The sequence below is a fragment of the Macaca fascicularis genome, chromosome 6, assembly GCF_037993035.2.
Source record: "Macaca fascicularis isolate 582-1 chromosome 6, T2T-MFA8v1.1".
Classification (NCBI taxonomy): Eukaryota; Metazoa; Chordata; class Mammalia; order Primates; family Cercopithecidae; genus Macaca; species Macaca fascicularis.
Genome location: NC_088380.1, coordinates 156,554,429 through 156,572,058, shown reverse-complemented (window position 1 = coordinate 156,572,058; position 17,630 = coordinate 156,554,429).

Genomic DNA, 17,630 nt, shown 5'->3' with positions numbered 1-17,630 from the left:
TGCTCAGCAAAAGAAATACATTGCCTGCTCCCTCATAACTCCTACTACACCTGACCACCAACTCCAGGTCCTACTGGTGAGCTCTCTGCACTTTTGCATGTGCTGTCTTCCCCATCTGATAAGCCTTCACAGCATGCTGTACATTTGCAGCCCAACTCAAAGTCCAATGCCCCAAGACCACCTTTACAGATCCGTCTAAACAGAACCAGTTGTCCTCTGGTCTATATTTCTCTAGCACATTGCTCACACTTCTGTTTTGAGCTTCTTGTAATGTAACTGGTTATGTACTCATCACAATCTACGTTCCACCAGACTGTGAGCTCCTTGGAGGCAGGGTATAGCCCTTAGTGGTCATTGTATCTCCAGCACATTTTGCTGCCTGGCACTTACTGGGGCCCCTGTCAACTTCCATTTGTTGGATGGATGGATGCCTGGAGACACTAATGAGATCTGCAGTTCACAAAATCACTTGCATTTCAAATCCAGCGTGGGCTGGCTGAAGGAGAGAGACGTGAGGAGAACCACTTGAGTGGTTATTCCACATACTCATGGAGTCAATATAGCTTTTCTCTCTTAACAGATTTTTGGGCCAGGCATGGTGGCTGATGCCTGCAATCCTAGCACTTTGGGAGGCCAAGGTGGCTGAATCATCTGAGGTCAGGACCAGCCTGACCAATGTGGCGAAACCCCATCTCTACTAAAAATACAAAAATTAGCTGGGTGTGGTAGCGGGCACCTGTAATCCCAGCTACTAGGGAGGATGAGGCAGGAGAATCACTTGAACTGGAGGCAGAGGTTGCAGTGAGCCGCAATCGCACCATTGCACTCCAGCCTGGGCAACAAGAGCTAAAATCCGTCTCAAAAAAAAAAAATTGTTTTGATCTCACAAATAGTTGGTGTTCATTGTAGAAACACAGCACAGCTGCAAGAAAACAACTCTGAACATTTTAGAATATCTTTTCAGACTTTATTTCGTCTATGCACTGCCCTTCCTCCATTTCTTTACAGAAATGAGAGCTCACCTTGGATGAGTAGGGTGGGGCTCAGCCTGTTCAGGGAATGCAGAAGCCCTCCTGAGCTGAGGCTTGAAGGATGCATAATGGTAAGTACAATGAAGAGTGAACAATATTTCAGTAACAAAACTGGTATGTCATTTTGTTAACCATCTCACTCAAAAATAGGTGGAGGATAACCCAGATTATCAGCCCTGTACCCTTTCCCAGAATTGCTCTTCCCTCCTTCTCTGTTTAGTTCAAGAACTCCCACGTTAGGTCAAACAGACCCCGCCCCCTGGTCTTAGTTGTTTGGTCCAGAGGCAGGTCTTGACTCAAGCTGGGCCAATCACAGTGCGTGGCTACCCTGTCCACAGTTGACTGGTTCAGATTTGGGTAATTGAACTAAAGTGGCCAATCTATTCCTTGCTTGGGAGTCCTGGATTGAGGGCTAAAGACAGCTTCAGGTATATGCTTTCCTATGTCTCAAAACTTATTCCCCACTATCTGGTCTGCAATGAGAAAATGAGGCTGACACACAGGGAAAGGCAAACACAGCAGATGGAGAGAAGGTCCTGGAGCTGCCTGAGCCCCAGACCTCAGGTGTTCTTTGGGCCTGGCCACACTGTGGTCCTTCCGAACTGTGTTGTCCAACTCTCCTCTAGATTACATGAGCTAACAACAAATCCTCCCTTGTGCTTTTCCCATTTCGAGGTGGATTTCTGTCACTTGCCACTGAACAGCTTCTGACCCACACACACCGTGTGTCGTGGGGGTGACTCCATGTCGATAAAATACACACACAACATCACGTTTAATGGCGGCAGGGTGTTGTCTGTGTCTCCCCTTTTAAACAGTCTCCTATTGTTGCATATCTCGGTTTTTCCAATGTTTTGCTGTGATGAGCAATGCTGTGGGAAACAGCCCCATAATTTCATCCTTGCTCCCATGCATTATTTTATCAGAGTGAATTCCTAGAGGTGAAATTGCTGCAGCAAAGGATGTTCATATTTTTAAGGTTTGTGACATGGTTTTTAACGATGCCCTGTGGCTGTTCTTTTTTCGGTGTCACTGCCCACACAGTCACTGGACACCTTCATGGGATTAGGTTATTTCAGACTGAATTGGTCTTAGTGAGTTGACCCTCATTGGTCCTTTGTTGGGAGGAGGGGTGTCCAGGTTTTTTTTTTTTTTTTTTTTTTTTTTGAGACAGAGTCTCACTCTCTTGCCCAGGCTGGAGCACAGTGGTGCGATCTTGGCTCACTGCAACTTCCACCTCCCAGATTCAAGCAACTCTCATTCCTTAGCCTCCTGAGTAACTGGGATTACAGGCGCCTGCCACCACATCTGGCTGGCTAATTTTTGTGTTTTTTAGGAGAGACAGAGGTTTCACCATGTTGGCTAAGCTGGTCTTGAACTCCTGACCTCAGGTGATTCGCCCTCCTTGGCCTCCCAAAGTGCTGGGATTACATGGGTGGGCCACAGCACCCAGCCCCAGGTTTTGGTTCTAATCTGCCTAAAAATTGTGCCCAAGTATTCTGTTGAAAAAGTAGGTGTGGAGTCAGTTATGGTCATGAGCATTTTCAGGGGATTTTGCAAATCCACACACAAGCCCCTGAGTGCACAGTGAACGCTGAGTCTCACTGGGGCCTGGGGATGTGGACAAAGGGATGCCCAGATTCAAGGTTATCAGTTTAGCCCAGAGGGCAAGAAAAGCACATGGCTGTGAGGACATGTTTAGTACCCAATGCTAGGGAGTAGGAGACAGGCTGACTGTGACACAGCAGACACAGTACCCACTGCCCTGGAGCTCGCAGTCTGGTGGGGAAGACAGATGCTGAAAGAGGAGTAGGGCTCAGATCAAGGGCAGTGCTGGGTGACCTGAGTGAGTAGGGCAGGGCTCAGGCTGTTCAGGGAATGCAGAAGCCTTCCTGAAGAAAATGGTTTTGACCTGAGACTGGAAGGATGCATACAGGTAAGTACAAAGACGAGTGACCAAGTATCCCAGGCACAGAAAAAAGCCTACAAAAAGACCTGGAGATTAGGAAGAATGCAGCACATTCAACAGACAGAAAGAAAGCCCTGCATGGCTTGAACAGAAAGAACCCATAAAATGAGTAAAAGATGAGGCTGCAGAGATGCAAATCCTCCTCGTGGCCAGGACTGAGGATTCTTTCCTGGGAACAATGGGAAGCCTTGGAAGAGGAAAGCAGGGGAGAAGTGTGATCCGTGTTCTTCAGCGGAAGGCAGCGATAGGGACTGAATCTGCAGCAATTGTGGCTTGTCCCCAGGGTCCCAAGGCTGTCTAAAAGCATCTCTGCCCACTACATTTGGGTCTTAGACCACTTGGCTCAACCCCACTGCAGTGAAAGCCAAACTCCCAGAACCCCAATCAGCCTTCTCATCACGGCTGATGCCCTCCACGGGTTAGCTCAGGCTCCCATCCCAGGCCTGCTCTCTTTTAATGGATAAATATAGCATGTTCCAGTAACAGCACACACATGAATATCTCTCTAATTTCTACATAAAGACATCACATTCCCCTCACCCCACCCACACCTCAAAGACAAGAATCCTTGTCATGAAATTAAATAGAATGAGATAATGGAACTGAAAGTGCTTTGTAAAAGAAAAAATTGCCAGAATGGTGGCAACTTTTTTCAAACTTTATTTTTCTCTTAAGCAGCAGAATCTTTTATTGTTTTTTAAAATGAAATCTCACCAGACACCTATCTGCTCCCGCGATGTCATCTTTTGGAGACATTTCAAATTTTACATGTCCAAAACGAAGGTCTTGGGTTCTGTCATCCTCTTCAAAACTGCTCCTCCCCCACCTTCTCCATCTTAGTTCTGACACCTCCCAGGTGCTCATGCCAGAAGTGGAGAGGCAGTGCTGATACCCTCACCAGCTTTTCTCCAACATGTGTCCCTGCTCTGTCCTCAGGTCTCCCTGGCCCCCACCATCCCTCTAGCCAGCCATCATTCACCTGAATTCTTCAACAGCCCCCACCTCATCTCCCCAAGGCTGCACGCGCCCCCTTTCTAGTTCAACACTCACATACTGGCCAGAAAGGAACATACGGAGAGACTCGTGCACAGATCATAAATGTTCAACTTGATGGGTTTGTCTAAAACACACCCACGTAACCAGCACCCAAATGAAGAACAGAGTATTATTACTAGAAGCCCACCCCATGCCCCTTCCTTGTCACTTCCATATCTCCCCCCGGGCTGCCATTATCCTGACTTCTAACACTATAGATTAGTTTCACCTCTATTTTTGAGCTTTATATACGTGGATTCATATCATGTATACTGTTTTATGTCTGCCTTAACTCATTTACCTTTGCGAGATCCATCTATACCATTATGTGGGTATAATTTATTCATTTTCATTGCTGTGTAGTGTTCCATTGTGTGACTGTATAATCTTTTATTCAGTCAAGCACTGAGAGGCATTTGAGTGGCTTGTGGTTTGGGGCTATTACAAAGAGGGCAGTTGTTAAAATTCTGGTCTTTGGTGCACATAGTGTGCATTTTTGTTGGGTACCTACCTGCCTGGGAGTAGAATTGCCGTAACGTATGAACATGTTCACAAAGTGATATTTTTAAAGTACAGCCAGATTCCAGCATTCTCTTTCTAAAACCCTCCATGGCTTCCTGCTGCATTTATAATAAAGTTCAAACTTTCACCTACACCCACAAAGGGCTTGTATGCCCTGGCATCTACTGCCCTCACACATACTGCTTGCCCGCCATATTGACCTTCTTTCCATTCTTGGAGACTGCCAAGCTCTTTCTCCGCCAGAGAGCCACCCATTTGATATGCTGCGGTTTCGAACTGGCCTTCCCTACTCATCCTTTATGTCTCAGCTCAAACAATTCTGTTAGAAAGGCCTCTCCTGATTCCCCAGCTTGAAATCACAATTGGTATGATTATCTCTCATTACACAGTGCACAATGACACCCACAATTTGCAATTGTCTGATTGTCGATCACTGCCTCACCCACTAGACTGTAAGCATCAAGAAAAGGAGACTGTCAGATTCTCTGCTGTCTCCTCAGCACCTAGCCCTGGACTGGAGCATAGTAGGTGCTCAATGAATATCAATGTGGTAAGGAGAGAGGACGAAATAACAACCAAGGTCTTAAAGGCATGCAGAAACCAGGGTGTAAATCTTGGCTTCATCACTTACTACCTTTGTCCCCTTAGGTAAGTTACCTAGGCTTACTGGGCCTACGTTTCCTCCTCTGTAAAATAAGAATAATCCTGCTGGCCTCTCAGGCAGATAGGTAGCTGTGAGGACTGACTGAGAATATATGTATGAATATTGCCTAGCACAGTGTTGGACACATGGTAAGTGAAGAGGTGGCTTTCCATGGATCAACTCACTGGAGCCTCACCACAATTCTAGGGGCAGGCACTATTCTAAACCCCCAATTTATAGACTGAGAAACTAAGAAACTAAGCCCAGAAAGGTTAGGTGCCTTGCCCAAGAATTCTGGCTCCGGAGCCCGGGCTCTCCTCCACTATAGCATTAGCGGTAGCATGTAAAGGATCAATAAAAAACAGAGGAAGGGGAAATGGTGAGTTCCTGACAGCCAGCAGCTCCATTCACCCCCACCCTCTTGACATCCATTCATCCCCATGAAACCCTAAGGTTAGGAAACGCAGTATGAAAACCACTGGGTTACACAAACATCCGTGGTTATTAATAGCCATAAAGGAAAAAATAGAGAGATCTGATTGCATTAAAATGTTAAACCTCTGTATAACAGAAGACACCACAAACAAGGTCAAAAGATAAATGAGAGTCCAGGATAAAACATTTAAACTTCATATGACAAAGGCTTACTGTCCGCGGCATGAACGCACTCCTACAAGTTAACTGGGGGGAAAAATGAACAACCCGATGGAAAACTTGGCAAAGAATGTGAACAGTATACAGAAGAGGAAATGAAAATGGCCAATAAGCATATGTATAAGTAGGGAAATAAAAATTAAATAGTGAGTTCCCATATGTCTCCTAACATTGGCAGAAACAAAAAGATTGGTAACGTTTATAGCTGATGGCAGAGTAAGAAAACCAACTCTATGATACCCATTGTTGGTTGTAAAAAATTACAGTCTTGTAGGAAAATAATTTTTCCAAAATATTATGACAAAAAATACGTGACAACTTTCAGAAATGAAAGTAATAGCACATAAACGCCCTAGCTAGCTAGATACAAGAATATTCATTGCAACATCTTTGTAACAACAAGAAACTAGAAATATCCTACTCCTGCTCCCATCAATACAATTGCATATTATGTAACTCCCTTTTTTTTTTTTTTTTTTTTTGAGATGGAGTCTCGCTCTGTCGCCCAGGCTGGAATGCAGTGGCACTATCTCAGCTCACTGCAAGCTCCACCTCCCAGGTTCACACCATTCTCCTGCCTCAGTCACCCGAGTAGCTGGGACTACAGGCGCCCCCACCACACCTGGCTAATTTTTTGTATTTTTAATAGAGATGGGGTTTCACCGTGTTAGCCAGGATGGTCTTGATCTCCTGACCTTGTGATCCACCCACCTCAGCCTCCCAAAGTGCTGGGATTACAGGCATGAGCCACTGCGCCCGGCCATTATGTAACTCTTAAAACAAATGAAGTAGCTCCATGTGTATCAACTTAAAATTATCTCCAAAATGTATGGAGTGAAAAAAAGATGTTAAAAAATAGTGTTGGCCAGGTGCGGTGGCTCACACCTGTAATCCCAGCATTTTGGGAGGCCAGCCAAGGAGGATCCCTTGAGTCCAGGAGTTCGAGACAAGCCTGGGCAACAAAGTGAGACCTTGCCTCTGGAAAAAAAAAAAAAAAAATCAATCGTTTAAATTAGAAAAAAATTGGCTGGTCATGGTGGTGGCGTGTGTTTGTAGTATCAGCCACCTGGGAGGCTGAAGTGAGGCTCACTTGAGCCCAGGAGATAGAGGCTGCAGGGAGTTACGATTGTGCCATTGCCCTCCAGCCTGGACAACAGAGAGAGGTCTTGTCTCAAAAAACAGAAAACAAAAAAGAATAATGTCTATGGTTTGATACCATTTTTATAGAAAACAAACAATAAATATACCCAAATGACACAGAATACTTTATCAAATAAAAGTAGGAAAATCAAATTTCTAATTACAGTATGTCAAAGGAGTTGGATTGGAAGGTGTTAGTTTTGCTTCAGATACATCTTTAAGTTTGAATTGTTGCAGTGAGCATGTATTATATTCCAAATATTAATAAGCATTGCTCATTAGTAATGACTTAATAAATGTTGCCTGTCCATTTAGCCTTGCAAAACCTTTTCTGCATCAAGATTGACCTTGCCTCAGTTCCTACAAAGAAGCTGCTGGTTGGAGAGGTGTTAATTGTCTTCTAAACAACTTCCTCTGATTAACCTCTTGGCTTGTTCTGATGCCAGCCTCCCAGGGAGAGAAATCTTGTATCATTATTATTGTTAAAAGAAATATAAGCTCTGAATATGCAATACATGCCCAGGGTAGCAAGATGAATAGAAGGTTATATAGTGAAAAGTGAGTCTCATTCTCATCCTAATATTGTAGCCAATATCTTAGTCCAGCTCTACCCCAAGAAGGCAGTCAGCACACCAGCTTCTTTTGTATCCTTCCAGAGATAGACTATGCATATATTAGAATAGACATGTATTACAATATTCTATTTTTTAAACACAAATGTCGTACATAATGTTTATATACACAAACAAATATGTTCATACAGAAGATGCCTTTCCATTCTTTCCAGCTGGGACTTGATTAGTTCCAAGGTGGCAGCTTCTTCCTGCTCAAGCATCCAGGTTTCCCCAACTGAGGCAACTTATCCATCCATTCATCTATTCGTTTATCCGTCCACTAACAGTGCTAGCAAACATTTGCTGAGCACTCACTCTGTGCCAGGCACAGAAGCTGGAGATAAAGAGGTGAAAGATAAGGTCCTTGCTCTCACTCAGCTGACCTTACGTGGGGAAGGAAGAAATTATGTAGAAGAAAACAAGTTGTAGAATAAAACTAACAAATTGTAGGTAATGAAAAGTGCCATGGAGAGACTCATGCTCAATTAAGAAGGGAAAGAAAGGGGGGAAGAGAGGGAGAGGTGAAAACGGAGGGGAGGGGAATAGAAGGCCTATTTTAGATGGGGTAGCTAGGGACGATCTCCCTATGGAGGTGACGTTTAAGCTAAGACCCAAATGACAAGATGCAGCAAATGTTCCTTGCCCTGCTGGCTTTCCAGTAGGGTTTCTATGGGCAGCGTGTCAACCTGATCCTAGTGGTGACAAGGCTGGGCCCTGACGTCTTGGAGCATGCGATTGAATCCCAGCTCTGCCAGTGAATGCTGTGTGAGTCCTAGGAAAATTATTAAGCTCTCTGTGCCCCAGTTTCCTCATCTGTATTATGAGGTTATATAAGAATAGTACTAATAATATAGGATTGTAGTGAAGATTAAATGATTGTGCAATGTGGGCTGGCACAAAGAAAGTGATCAAAAATGATAATATGAGGCAAAGAGTTCTTACATGTAACACCAAAAGTATGGTCTATGAAATTTAAAAATTGATTAAAATTTTCTTCATCAAAACTAGAAATGTTTGCTCTATGACAAAGACCACTGAGAATAGGAACAGACAAGTTATAGTCTGGGGGAAAATATTTGCAAATCGCATATGTCACAAAAGACTAGTATCCAGAATATAAAAAGAACCCTCAAAACTCAATGTAAGAAAAGAAACAATCCGACTGAGCAATGGCCCAAAGACTTGATCAGAGAGCTCACCAGAGAGGATACAAATAAGTACATGATAAGATATTCCACAGCATTAGCCATTAGGGAAATGTAAAACAAAACCCTGATGAGATACCACTGCATACCTATCAGAATGGCTTAAAAAAGAAACAAAAAACCCCCCAAAACTCTGACAACAAATGCTGGCAGGATGAAGATTGACCGCAACCCTCATACATTGCTAGTAGGATTGCAGAATGCTGCAGCCTCCCTGAAAACAGTTTGGCAATTTCTTATAAAGTGAAACTTTTATTTAACATATAATTCAGCCATCCCATTCCTAGGCAATTTCCCTAGAGGAATGAAAACTTACACGCACACAAAAACCTGGACACAAATGTTGATAGCAGCTCTATTCACAATCACCAAAAACTAGACGCAGCTCAAATGTTGCTCAATGGGTAAATAAACGGTGGTTTGCCTACTAGTCCATCACTAGAAACCTACTCAGCAGTAAAATGGTACGCACCACTGATGCATGCAACAAATGAGTGAAAGAAGCCAGTCTCAAAAGGTTATGTGTTATATGATTCCATTTACACAGCATTCTTGAAAGACAAAGCTAGGGTGATGGAGAGCAGATCAGTGGTTGCCAGGAGTCAGGGCTGGGAGAAGGGTGTGACTACCAAGGGCAACTCAAGGTAGTTTTTTGGACTGATGGAACTGATTTATATCCTAATTGCAATGGTGGTTACACAAATCTACGTATATGTTAACATTTGTAGAACTGTCTGGGCACAGCAGCTCATACCTCTAATACCAGCACTTTGTGAGGCCAAGGTAGGTGGATCACTTGAGCCCAGGAGTTTGAAACCAGCCTGGGCAACATAGTGAGACCCTATCTCTATAAAATGTACAAAAATTACCTGGGCATGGCGGTGATCACCTGGAATCTCAGCTACTCAGGAGGCTGAGGTGGGAGGATCGCTTGAGCCCAGGAGGCAAAGCTTGCACTGAGCTAAGATGGCACCACTGCAGCAAGGCTCTTCAAAAAAAAAAAAAATTGTAGCACACACACAAGACAATTTTACTGCATGTTAATTGTCAAAATAAGAAAAACAAGTCATCAGTGGTATTGTCATTCTGACTAGCCACTCACTCCCAGCCTCTCTTTCCTCCCTTTTCCTCATTTTCTACAACCAGAAACTCCTTAAAGAATAGGCACTTCTACCCTCCAAATATTTGAAGACATCCTTAATCACTTGACTTTGTTACTTTTTTTTTTTTTTTTTTTGAGACGGAGTCTCACTCTGTCACCCAGGCTGGAGCGCAGTGGCACAATGCACGATCTCAGCTCACTGCAAGCTCCACCTCCCAGGTTCAAGTGATTCTCCTGACTCAGCCTCCTGCGTAGCTGCGATTACAGGCATGCACCACTATGCCCGGTTAATTTTTGTATTTTTAGTAGGGACAGGGTTTCACCATGGTCAGGCTGGTCTTGAGCTCCTGACCTCGTGATCTTCCCACCCCGGCCTCTCAAAAGTGCTTGGATTACAGGCGTGAGCCACCGCGTCTGGCCGGCTTTGTTACTCTTAATACAAAGGTAATATATGTTTGTTGGGAAGAAAAAAAGGGAGCGAGAAATCATTGCAGAAATATGTGATGTAGAAAGTGAACGCCCTCGGAATCCCACCCCCAGAATGAGCTGCTTTGGAGCAGCTTTCACCATGACCATTTCAAAGCGATTTTATGCAGCTCTTTCCTCACAAGGTTTAGCACTCATAGGGTGGGATTTACTCCAATAGATTCTTCAGGTAAACGAGGAGGGCCTGTGGGACCATGACCTTAAAGGGTTGACATCTGGGGCGCCAGCCCATCCTCACATCAAGGCACAGTGTTTCAAGGTTGGATGGAGTCTTAGGGTAATCTGGTTAATCACAGGCCACCCAGTTCCTTCCTCTATCTCTCCGTCACCGCCCCAGGGGAGGCACTGTCTCTCATGGTAGCGTCTTCCCCACAGCCTCCCTCCTGCTCTGCACAACGGCTGCTACATCCCATCAGCCAAATGCATTTGAGATTACTGGTTCAATCATTTAGTCAATGTTTGACAAATCATTCATTCATTCATTTGTTCCTTCCTTCCTTCGTTCAAAAGTACTTACTGAACACTTACTATGTGCCAGGCACTGGGCTAAATTGCAGGAATACCTCCGTGAACAAGATAGACACGGTTCCTGCTTACATTCCATTCAGAGACAAATACCACAAATTCTAACACGCATTTCCATAACAACTGTGCTAGAGCCTGTAAGACAGAATGGCATGGTGGGACTGGATCTGGCCAAGTCAGGCTTCTCTGAGGAAAGAGCTGTTAAGCTGGGCAGGAGTTGGCCAAGTTCAGAGCAGAGGGAAGGGCATTTGAGGCAGATGGAACTGCATATGCAAGGGCCTGAGAGGTCAGGGTGGCTCAACCTCTGACCGAGACATTGCTAGTGGGATTGCAGAATGCAAGTGTGGGGACACAGCAGTGGACAGGGCACAGTGAAAGCTCTCCAGGGAAATGTTCTGGGAACTCTTGCCACTGGCCTTGTAGCCTTTCTTTCCCGTTCCCTGGTGGGTCCTTCATCTGAAACAGAACATTTTCTGTAGAGGCTCAGAGTACAGGATCTGGAGTCAGGCTGATGTAAACCATCTCACCTGGGCTCCATCACTATGTGTGTGCAAATGGCAGCAACTTAATCTCCCTGGGTCTCATTTTTCCCACCTATAAAATGGGTACGAAATGATAACATGGGTTGTTGTGAGGATTAAGGGAGATAATCCACATAAAGTCATGACCACAATGCCTGGTACATCAGCCGTGCCCCGTGCACGGTAGCTAATGTTGTTATTATTGTTCTTATTAATGTTTTCAGAGGCACCAGGGTCCCTGTCCCTGGAGGTGCAGTCTCTTTATGGCTAAATATGGAGTTAACACAGAGCCAGGGAGGGTCTCCCAGTCCCTGGATTCCTAGAGACAAAAGTCTGGGCAATGACTCAGTTGGAATAATCCATGAATCCATCAAGTAAGTTTTGGAAGTGGACTTGTGTTTGTCAGTGACACAGACAGAAGAGTGGGACAGCTAAGACCCAAGAAGGTTTCTTTTTTTTTTTTTTTTTTTTTTTTTTGAGACGGAGTCTCGCTCTGTCGCCCAGGCTGGAGTGCAGTGGCGCGATCTCGGCTCACTGCAAGCTCCGCCTCCCGGGTTCACGCCATTCTCCTGCCTCAGCCTCCCGAGTAGCTGGGACTACAGGCGCCCACAACCGCGCCCGGCTAATTTTTTGTATTTTTAGTAGAGACGGGGTTTCACCGAGGTCTCGATCTCCTGACCTTGTGATCCGCCCGCCTCGGCCTCCCAAAGTGCTGGGATTACAGGCGTGAGCCACCGCGCCCGGCCAAGAAGGTTTCTTAGATGACAGATGTATGCTGCTAGTTGACATCGGCCCCCACTCCCCACCCTGCCTTCCACTCCAAAAATTGGACTCTCTTCCAAAGGATTCCAGTGATGCTTTCGGTAAGGAGAACCCCACTAAGTCCTCTCTGGGCTGAGGAGTCACGGGTTCTGCCTTCCCAGAAAGGCACCTTTGCTCCACTGGGAGAATGCCTTTGGACTGATAAAGACTCTCTGAGTCCAGTTATGGGTAGGAATACTGCAAGGAGGTGAAGCTATTTTTTGCCACATGCTCTATCTCTCCAGCAGGCACAGTGACATTGCCCAGGATCCAAATAGCCCCAGCTGTAGAAGGTCATGGAGCTGAAGGCTAGAAGGCTTGGCTCTTCCAGACCCAGGGTGGGGAGCAGGGGGACTATTTGCATCACCACTTGAGGGGGTCCTAAGACCTTTAGCTGTCCCCCTACCTTCCATCCCCTCGCCCCAGCCCCAACCCACAGTCCGCAATACTCCTGTGGAACCCATTCCCCTCTGGGCCCAGAGTCTGGTGGCAACTGTTTATTTTTAGCCTTTGATTCCCCGAGAATGCAAGAGTGGGTGCTTGTGGAATAGGGGAGGGAGGAGGGAGGAGGAAGAGGAACTTCAGGGCTTGGAGGGCCAAGGAGGACACACCCCAGCCCAAGCCCAATTTCAGCCCTGTGACAGCCTGTGGTGGGGTCAGGGCCAAGTCCTCTCCCTTCTTGGCCCACCCAGCTCAGGACCAGGTTGGGCTCATGCCCCCCTGTTCCCCTTTTCTTCTTCCCTGAAAGCCCTAGAGACTCATGGGCTTTCCGTTCCTCTTTCGAGCCACCGCCACGCTCTCAGTCCTTTGGTGTTCTCATTCTCAGACACAATGGGTGCATCACAGGACGCCTCAACACCTCTCTTCCTCCTGCCTCTGAAAAGACATCCCCCCAGCCCATCTCCTTGTGCCTGCCTGGCACTGTAATAGGCACTTAATACATACAGGTAGACAGAGGCTGTGTTTCACTGCTTCTCCCTATAGGCAGAAGGCCTGAATAATGGAAGAACCAATAAGAGGAAGTCACAAAGGTTTAGAAACTCTTACCAAACCCTTAAGTCTTTGTCCCTGATTGCCTGTTTCCTGAGAAGTTCCCTGGCACCCCCAGCTCTCATCTTTGCCTGGGTGATCCTGAGGGAGATGCATTTATTCTTCCTTCCTCTTCCATTCTACCTTCAACCTTTCCTTGACCCTTCTCTCCAGGATATCTAGGCCCTCCCCACAGCCTGCATGAGAGTCTGCCAAAAGGGAAATGTGCAGGTTGTGCTGGCTGAAATCCTGGCTCCAAGACACACGAGCTGCGTGACCTAGGGCAGGCTGCCCTGGCCCCTGCAAGAGATCATACAGCTCTCTTGGGGGTTGCTGTGAGATCTTGCAAGAATGTGTGCTGGCAAACAGTAGGTGCACAATAAGTGGTTGTTGTTATTATCGTTTAATAAACAGTGCAGAAAAACAAGACTTCTTTTTATTTTATTTTTTATTTTTTATTTTTATTTATTTATTTTTTGAGACGGAGTCTTGCTCTGTCGCCCAGGCTGGAGTGCAGTGGCCGGATCTCAGCTCACTGCAAGCTCCGCCTCCCGGGTTTACGCCATTCTCCTGCCTCAGCCTCCCAAGTAGCTGGGACTACAGGCGCCCACCACCTCACCCGGCTAGTTTTTTTGTATTTTTTAGTAGAGACGGGGTTTCACCGGGTTAGCTGGGATGGTCTCGATCTCCTGACCTCGTGATCCACCCGTCTCAGCCTCCCAAAGTGCTGGGATCACAGGCTTGAGCCACCGCGCCTGGCCAAGCCTTCTTTTTAAACATCTACTTTCACTCTATATCTGATCATTCTTCATATTGGTATCGTGCCTTAATATTTTACAAAGCACTTTCTCCTCCATTAGCTCAGCTGATCTCCACACAACCCCTTGAGAAGGGCCAAGTCATTATTGTGGGATTTTTGTCCCCACTATACAGATAAAGATACTCAGGCTCCAGGGAGATGTAGAACTGTCTTGCTCATCATCGTGTCGACAGCACTTAATGCAGCGCCTGGCCCACAGAAGGTGCTCAAAACAGAACCAAGCAAAATCCTGTTGAAGAAATGGCCTATATGATGTCACCCTACAGCCACCCACCCTTTCCTCATCAGTAAAATGGGAATTAACACTGCAGGACATACAAAGCAAGTTACGATTCTAGAATTCAACTACATGTTAACAGGTGGCAAGGAGTGAGGCATGCGTATCCATACCCTTTCCCCTTCTTCCCAGAGGGGAGACTGCCTGGGTCTTTCAGGAGAGTAATTGGGAAATGCCTTTGACAGGAAGATGGGTGTAGCTTATTCCCTGAAGATCCCCAGAACAGACCATCCCTGTCCTTGCATATTGGGACTTTGGTTTCTCGAGCTGGGGGCTGAACTTCAGGGAGAGGAGAGGGACCTAAGTGTGTGCAGTCATGGGAAGCAAATTCCAAGGAAGAGGGAAGGGTTCCAGAGTAGAAATTATGATTCTCTCTAATATTGATACCTTGGGGAAAAAGATTATGTTGCACTTGGAAGAGATGGGGTGGGGTGTATGAAAATTTAAGAGAAAGTTAAACTATGTGCAATCCCTTTTTAGGTCAAAAATAATGTCAGTAATTTAGGGACATAAAAATCCATTATGTATAAGTTGATTTTCTCTGCAAATTATCACAATCAGCATATTACATTTCAAAGTATAATATTTCAGGCATTAATTATAAATCTGTGGTTTACTTTTAATTTGGTGATAAAAAAAAAACAAATGGAGCTATAGCTATTAAATTTTAGGGAGTCTTTTCAGTTTGCCTGTTGATTAAAAACAGAGGTCACCCACACTTGACTTCAGTAAAACCTCTAACATTTTGAGCACTTGGGGTTTATAAACAGAGATCACACATCTTTAGGAAAGTTGCTGAAACTGTAGGAGGGAAAACCCCCAACTCACCGATAACATTTGTCTCTTGGAATTTACATCATCCTTCTAAATGTACACTTTATTTGTTAGAGACCATAAATCATATTTTCCCTTAAACTAATTTGCAATGCTTTTATATTCTTGGAATTGGTCTCATTATATTAGAGAAAGAGAAAATGGAAGAAATAATGATTAAAGCTGATATTTTTTGAGCACCTACTATGGATAGGATACTGTTTTAAGGACTTTACATGCACGTGTTTATTTAGTTCTTAAAATAGTTCCCCAGCTCCTCATAACATAGGAACCATGATTATCCCCATTAGAGGAAGTGATGTGACTTGACTAATGTCCCATGGCTACTAAGGGAAGAATCAGGATTTGAGTCTCCATTGAAAGCAAAGTGGTGGTGAGCTGGGGTGAGCATTAGGCACTGGTCAGCCCTACTCATCTAGTCACGTTACCTCTCCAGAGTGAACTGGGGCAAACCACCCTCCTGCAGTCTCGCTGTCCCAAGAAACCACCTGGAACCCTCTTGTTCCCTAGATCCAGCCCCAAAGGGAACATTTTTGTGACTTAGGCAACTAATGAAAGCATACCAATGCTCCTTAAATATTGCTTCAGATTTTTCAACTCAGAGCAATTTTAAATGCCTTAAACTCTCATTTTAAAAGGATTCATTCCTTAATACTTTTTTTAGATTGAGAGGTCACAGGGGCAAGAAAAAGCCAATTTCCAATTCACTCCCAATTCTGTATTTCGTAGTCATGCTCTAAGGAGTCTGTCCGGAGCCTTGTGAGGAAGCTGAACATTAAGATTACATTCTGGCCCTTCTCATTGATTTGTTTCTTCAACCATCCTTATTAAGTGCAAGACACTGCAAAAGGTGTTGGGAACACCAGTGAGAACAAGGCTCTGTCCTCATTCGGCTTACCTTCCAGGAGCAGGTGACGACTGACAGTAAGAAGTAAACTAACAGAGGGATTCAGCTGTGGTGACTGCAGAAATGCGCTGAAGGAAATCCCCTGTTTCACAGTCTGCCAGTGCCCATGCTGGTCAAGCTCCCCGCCACTGGGGCCTGGGGAGTGAAGTGGGCAGGAACACACCCACCAACATCAAGATGGAAAGTTTGTAAGAGGAAGCCCCAGGATCGGGAGCACCGAGTTCTCGGTCTTGCAACAATAGCAACTCCCCGGGCCACAGAGAGGTCGCTTCCCCTTGGTGACCAATGCCAGACTGCCCTGCTCCTGGTGCTCAGGAACTGTACTGAGTACCAAACTGACACCAACAACAGCCTCATGTTCTAAATCTTCCTGTGGCTTGAGTTTTAGACACCACTTCAGGAGAGCAAAGTATACCTAACAGTGTTTGGACAACTTATGTTTTTTTGTTTGTTTGTTTTTTGTTTTGTTTTGTTTTGTTTTGTTTTTTGAGACAGAGTCTCGCTGTGTCACCCAGGCTGGAGTACAGTGGCACAATTTCAGCTCACTGCAACCTCCGCCTCCTGGGTTCAAGTGATTCTCCTGCCTCAGCCTCCCAAGTAGCTGGGACTACAGGTGCCTGCCACCACACCCAGCTAATTTTTGTATTTTTAATAGAAACGGGGTTTCACTATGTTGGTCAGGCTGGTCTCGAACTATTGACCTCAGGCAATCCACCCACCTCGGCCTCTCAAAGTGCTGGGATTATAGCCATGAGCCACCGTGCCCAGCCTTGAATATTTTATCTTTGGGGAGATTTGCTTTTCAGGCTTAATTTCTTTGATGAACCAAAAAAGTTACTAGAATGAAGTGGACACTAACCTTACCCCACACTGCTAACTCCCACCTTCACGCCCAGGACCCAGTGGGAGGATCAGGGTGGAGACTGCCTCCTGTTGTCATCCTGACAATAAGGAATGTCCCAAGAGGCCTCAGGGTGCCTGGAGCCCTTTCCCATCCATGATGTCAACGAGTCCCCACGACGACTGGGAGGAGGAGGACAGTGCTTACACATAGTTTCAGGACTCCAAACCCAGTGCCCTTTTTATTATCCAAGTTTTTCCCAACCTTCTGTCATCTGAGTCCTCCCCTCCTGTTTTTTGCCATAGCTCTAGACCACCTGTAGCATTATTTACTTAATATATCTTTAAAGGTGGCCTATTTTCCCCCTTAGCTTAAATGCCTTTATGAAAAATGAAACTCGATATCACTGCCATAATTGGAAACTTGATATGACTGACCATAAATGGAAGGCAGCCACACAAATACATGCAATGAAATGTTATCAAATCCCAGTTAGACACTGTTGCCTGCTGAAGGCTCTGAGACTGAGGCTTGCTCTCTCTTTATAGAAAAGAGAGGTTAGTAAATGTCAGAGAGGTGTAGAAGAGTCTAGCACCCATTCAAGGCTTTCTCCTTGAAGAACTGAAGAGGAATTGAGAAATAAATGAACTTTTCTGCCAGGTGAGTCAACGCTG